We start from the raw sequence: 6,000 nt of genomic DNA, 5'->3' as shown, positions 1-6,000 counted from the left end.
AAGTATAAATTCTTTCATGCCCTTCTAGGCCATTTCTCCTGCCAGAGATAACTAGTTATCAATTTGTTCTGAATCCTTTCAGACTTTGTCTTAGACAATATTGCTACTTAAATAAAACTAGTGCTCTAAGGATTCTAGATTCTGTTTTAATTTATTCAAATTATTTGAAGAAACAGTAATCCAAGGTAAAAATATAAGGGATAGAAATAGAAATCTTCACTGGGACCGATAACCAGGGCATCGATGTTGCCAGCTGCAGGGGGTGCTGTTTCCATTGACACACCTTCATATTCGTAGCACACAACAAACCTGCCCACAAACCAATAAGACAAGAAGCAAAGAACATGAACAATAGAAAATGACCCTTAAATATATGAAAAGATGCTCAAGTTTTCTTTTAATAAGACAAATGCAAAATAAAACTACACCAAGGTACTATTTTTCATCTTTCAGGCTGGCAAATATTGAAATGCTTGCTAACACACCCTCATTCAATGCTGGTAGAATAATTGTATTCCTGGAAATTTGACAATATTCATTCAATTAGAAATGTATTAGCACTTTCTAATTCAAAACACTTCTACGAATTTAAAAATATATACAAATATACTTGAATGTTTGAATGTTTAGGAAATTATATATATATATATATATGTTAGGGCTTCTTAACAAGAGCTGCACAGAAAAATTAAAAGATTCATCAACTCATATGGGAAAAATCTTGTGTTTTTGTCTTCATTAAACTCTAACTGAAACTTATTATTTCCTTTAATTATGAAAGTAGGCAGGAAACCACAGTAGTATCAACCTTTGTTACCAATAAAAACCAGGTCTTTTATGTCATATTACAGCTATTGCAGATACACTGAAATATGATTTTATGTTTACTCATACTGTTATAGGCACATCTCACCGACATCAGAGAGGTGTTATTGGACAGGACAGCCCCCTGAGCTAGTTGGGAGAGGGTTGTCCCCAACCTCCATCCTTGTGTTCTCATATAAATGAATTTAAATGAGAGACCTTGGCTGCATTGTGAAAAGCCAATTTATTAAAGCAATTAAAGCATGCAACTTTATTGAAAAAGCAAAGCAAAGCAAGCAAATCTATTTCATCCAGCTTGGAGCACAGACAGGCTTTCCCAGCTAATCCGGAAAGCGAGTGTCTGGAGCAAGTTTGAGGAGTAATATACCCTCCTCCTGTCTGTAGGTTTCAAAAGATCCTCTTGCTGAGTATCTTGGTACAGATTAAGCCTCAATGTTTTCTTGTTGTGGTCTTCCCAGAATCCTGCAACTTTATCTTGCCGAGCCCCCGAGACTTCTGGCTTCTCTGCTTAGTGAATAAAAGTGTCCTATTTTCCTTTCCTCTTCCCTCTCCCTTTCTACATTCTCTATTAGGAAGGTCTTTAACTATTTGCTCTCCATGTGTCCTTGGCTGGGGGAGATATGGGTTTGTTATTTGCAGGCCAGCTGGTTTGGCCCTGGTGTAAGTTTCCTGTTTCAGTTTCCTCTATTCTACCTGCCTGGTATCCTGTAAGAATACTATGAAATTGCAGTAGTTATAAGGCTCACTTTTATTTATTTTTTATTTTTATTTTTAAATTTTTAAAATTTCTTTATTGATTAAGGTATCACATATTTGTCCTCATCCCCCCATTCCCATCCCACCCCCTCCCCACACATGCCCCCACTCCCCTGTTGTCCTTAACCACTGGTTAGGCTCATATGCCTGCACACAAGTCCTTTGGTTGATCTCCCCCTTTATCCCCACCCTTCCCTACCCTCCCCCCGAGGCCCGACAGTCTGATCCATGCCTCCTTGTTTCTGGGTCTGTTCTTGTTCATCAGTCTATGTTTTTCATTATTTTCCCTAGATGAGTGAGATCATGTGCTATTAGAAATACACTTATAAGAACCGAAAATGAGACAAGCAGTAATGGTTATGGTGACAGGCAAATGAATCGGTGTGTAGTGAGTTTCTTTCTGGGCCAACAGTTCTTTTGAGGCCCAATTTCAATGTCCAACAGTTCCTTATGTGTACATGTCAGCACTGACATTTCAGTTCTGAATGGTGGACAAATGGTGGTAATGCAGGTCCGACTCTGTCTGGTTTGGTCCTGGGCAATCTGCAGTGATGCACAGCTGCTAACTGCTAGTATGGGAAGGCCACATCAGCGTCTTCCATCTCTAAACTGCTTCTCTTCTGTCTTCATGGCTGGAGTAGTCCTGTCGATTCCTCTCTTGCTGGAATCCACATGGTCTCAGAGTTGTTTTCTGAAAATATACAAACATATTCTCGACCAAAAGTTAATAAAGGAATATTTTCTATAAATTTGACTGGGGATCCTTTTTCAATTTTTGCCCAAATGATTTTCCTCTGGCTTGTTTTGTCACCTTGTGTGTTTTTCATGGGTGTCTTGCTTTTAGCCTTACAATTAATTTTCTAAAGTATTAATTTTCTAGATGTAATTTACTTACAGGATATTTTTCCTTACATGATATTCCTCTACTATCCCCTCCTTTTTTTATTTAAATGTTAGGAGGCTTTTGAAAATTTTATAATGTAGTCTTGATGGCTTTTAAATTTTAATTTTTTGCACTATAATATTACTGTTTTAGGTTCATTATATGGTGCACAATTTTATCATGAGATGAAGTACCAATAAAAATTTTAGTTGACACTTTAGGAACACCTTTTTGTCCAGTACAATTAATTTTTCTAGAATATTTGCTTGTTTCAACATAATGCTCACTTTTAGATCTTGTCATTTAATTCATTAATAAATAAGCACATATATTTTAAAATAAAAATATTTTGGTAACTATATTTTAATATAATTGCTTTCTTTTCAACCCTAAGAATTTTACTTTATACACCTGAAATCATTATGGTGAGAAGAAATTCATAGGCTTTACCAGACCTCTGAAGAGGCACATAATACAAAATAAGTTAAGACTATGGTAATTCACAGCATCCTATCTAATAAAAGAGTAATATGCAAATTAACCATTACTCCACTACACCCACAAGCTATGCCCACAAGCCATGCCCATAGCCAATCAGGAGCGAGTATGCAAATTAACCCAACCAAGATGGCTGCAGCCACAGAGAGAGCAGGAGGGAGGCTTGGGTTTCCCCAGCAATGGAGGAAGCCAAGCTTTCCGCCTGCCCTTGCCAGCCTAGACCTCCACTCAAGACTACAAAGTTTCAATGATAGAAGATACATAAATCCAAACAGAAATGGCGACAGCCACAGAGCTGGAAAGAGCAGGAGGCTAGGGTTGCCCCCGGCGATGGAGGAAGCCAAGCTTTCGGCACACCCTGGCCTGCCCAGGCCTCCGCTTAAGGCTACAAAGTTTCAATTATAAGATACATCAATCCCAACAGAAATGGTTGATGCCACGAAGCAAGCAGAAGGCTTGGCTCCACTCCAGGCTACAAAGTTTCAATTGTAGAAGATAAATAAACCCCCGATACCAGGGCCTCTGCTTGGGTTGCCGGGGGGTGTGGCCAGCCTGCAAATCACCACAGGCCCCTTGCCTAGGCCACCCCATGCCCCGAGGGAACTGATCCGGGACACCCTTCAGGACAAACCAGCCAGCCCCCACCCGTGTACCAGGCCTCTATCCTATCTAATAAAAGAGTAATATGCAGATTTACCATCACTCCAACACACAAGATGGCTGCCCCCATGGGGTCAAAGATCCTGCCCCCATGTGGACACAAGATGGCCACCACAAGATGGCGAGCAGGGGAGGGCAGTTGTGAGGGACCAGGCCTGCAAGGGAGGGCAGTTGGGAGCGATCAAGCCTGCAGGGGAGGGCAGTTAACCCTTTGCACTCACTTGCTTTTTTCTCGATTCCTTTATTCTACTCGGGATTTAATTTTTTAAATACCCCAGATTTTACAAAGCACAGCAGTAGAATAAAAAACTGGAGTTTCTTTTCATACAAACTTATTTATTTGGATTTTTTTATATTTTAAATTATTGATACATTCAATACAATTCAACATATGAGCTGCTACCGATGCTAACTGTGTCAAGTCACACTCGACATCCGAGTGCAAAAGGTTAAGGGGTGACCAGGTTGGCAGAGGAGGGAAATTGGGGGCAAACAGGCTGGCAGGGGAGCAGTTAGACATCAAACAGGCTGGCAGGGGAGTGGTTAGGGGGTGATCAGGCCAGCAGGCAGAAGCGGTTAGGGGCAATCAGGAAAGTAGGCAGGCGAGTAGTTGGGAGCCAGCAGTCCTGGATTATGAGAGGGATGTCCGACTGGCAGTCAGACATCCCTCAAGGGCTCCCAGAAAGAGTGTGCAGGCTGGGCTGAGGGACAACCCCCCCCCCATGCACGAATTTCATGCACCAGGCCTCTAGTCATGTATATAACAGCAAATTATTGGAAGCAGCCAAAAGTGTGGACTAGCTAAAAATATTTGTACATTGCTACAGTGGAATACTCTACATTTGCCAAAAAATGAATCACTTTATGTAATAAAATGCAACGTATCCCAGACGTTGTAAAGATGATAAAGCAGCATATGGAAGAATCTGTGCAGTGTGCTACAACTTGTATTAAAAAATGAAGAGGGAGAATATACAATCAAATGTCTATCTGCTTTCATGTGCGTGTAATACCTCTGGGAGATAAACAAGCTACTGGTAATATTGGTGGCTAACAGGGAAGAGAAAAGGGGTGGGAATGTGGTGTCTGGAGTGTCAGGGAAACTTTTTTCCAATAAACCTCCGAGTACATTTAAAATGTTGAACCTTGTGAATGTATGATCTATTAAAAAATTAAATAAACAAAATCTAGCATTTAGAAACTTCTTACGAGAGTCTGTCAAGGGCATTAATACACAGCCCAGGGCAACACTTCAACTACAGTCCCCACCTTGACTTTGCAAAAGCAGCCTGCCTGCGGAAAGTCCTGGGGTTCTATCGTTTTAGCCGCCTACTCATTCCCAGCCCCGAGTAAAAAGTTCCTAAGACTTCCTTGGCTCTTGTCTTTCTTACACCTGTAGCATTGTTGCTTCCAGAAGTAAAATTTAGCCTGTGCCAGTCCAAAGTAAACACACTCCACTCTTATCTGTATTTTTCTTACATCACAGATGCTCATAAACCAAGATGGCTCTGGCAGAATTATTCTCAAAGGGCAGCAAAGGGAAGAATGTGAATATTCATAGGTTAAGCCTCTTTTGTCTGCAATAGTATTTGTTCATGTTTTCATAATGTATTTAGTTTAAAATTAAGCCTTACTTATAGAATGGGGAAGATTTTTAATTTTGTTATTTACAAGTGAGAGAACATATATATTATGGGATTAGATCACTAAAATATTTCTTCTTCCCCAAACTCCTCTCATGAATTTCCTATTGTTTTCAGAATGAAGCCAAGTTTCAGTACAACTCATTGATGACCATTCTTGCCCAACATATTTTTGGCAATACAGTGTACATTTATATTACCAAAGTAAAATATTTTGAAGAAAACATTAATGTGGAGAGCTGAGTGCAGAGCTAGCATGAGTAATGACTGCAAAATTAAGCAAGTCAGAAAAACAATTGTAAGTATATATAAATATTTGCTTGAATCTTTATGATAACAAATGGTACTTCTTCTTGAGACTTGGAACAGCAGAGGAAAGCCTGCTTTACTTTTCAGAAAATATTTTATTTAGAAACAGACTTGAGGTTCTTTGTATAATAAACAAAACTATAACAAGCTTTTGCCACAAGAACTCTACCAGATTATTTAAAATGTTATGACCTTATTATTTTTATGGTGTACTCTGGGAAAATATTTGAAGTCTCAACAGAAACCTTCAGCTTGTTTTTGAGTTAGGAATGTTTTCTTTGGAGTCATGAACAGGATGAAGAAAAATGGGACAGCTGCCAAGACCCTGCACTTTGAGCTTTTGCATGCTACAAAGCAAAATACTGGCTGGAACTGTGGGGAGCTTCAGGGCTGCTGGTGGGTTAGGGGTGGGGAGAATTTGGGAAG

The sequence above is a fragment of the Eptesicus fuscus genome, chromosome 3, assembly GCF_027574615.1.
Source record: "Eptesicus fuscus isolate TK198812 chromosome 3, DD_ASM_mEF_20220401, whole genome shotgun sequence".
NCBI classification, from domain to species: domain Eukaryota; kingdom Metazoa; phylum Chordata; class Mammalia; order Chiroptera; family Vespertilionidae; genus Eptesicus; species Eptesicus fuscus.
The sequence above is the reverse complement of the archived record's forward strand: the minus strand, read 5'-3'. Positions refer to the sequence as shown.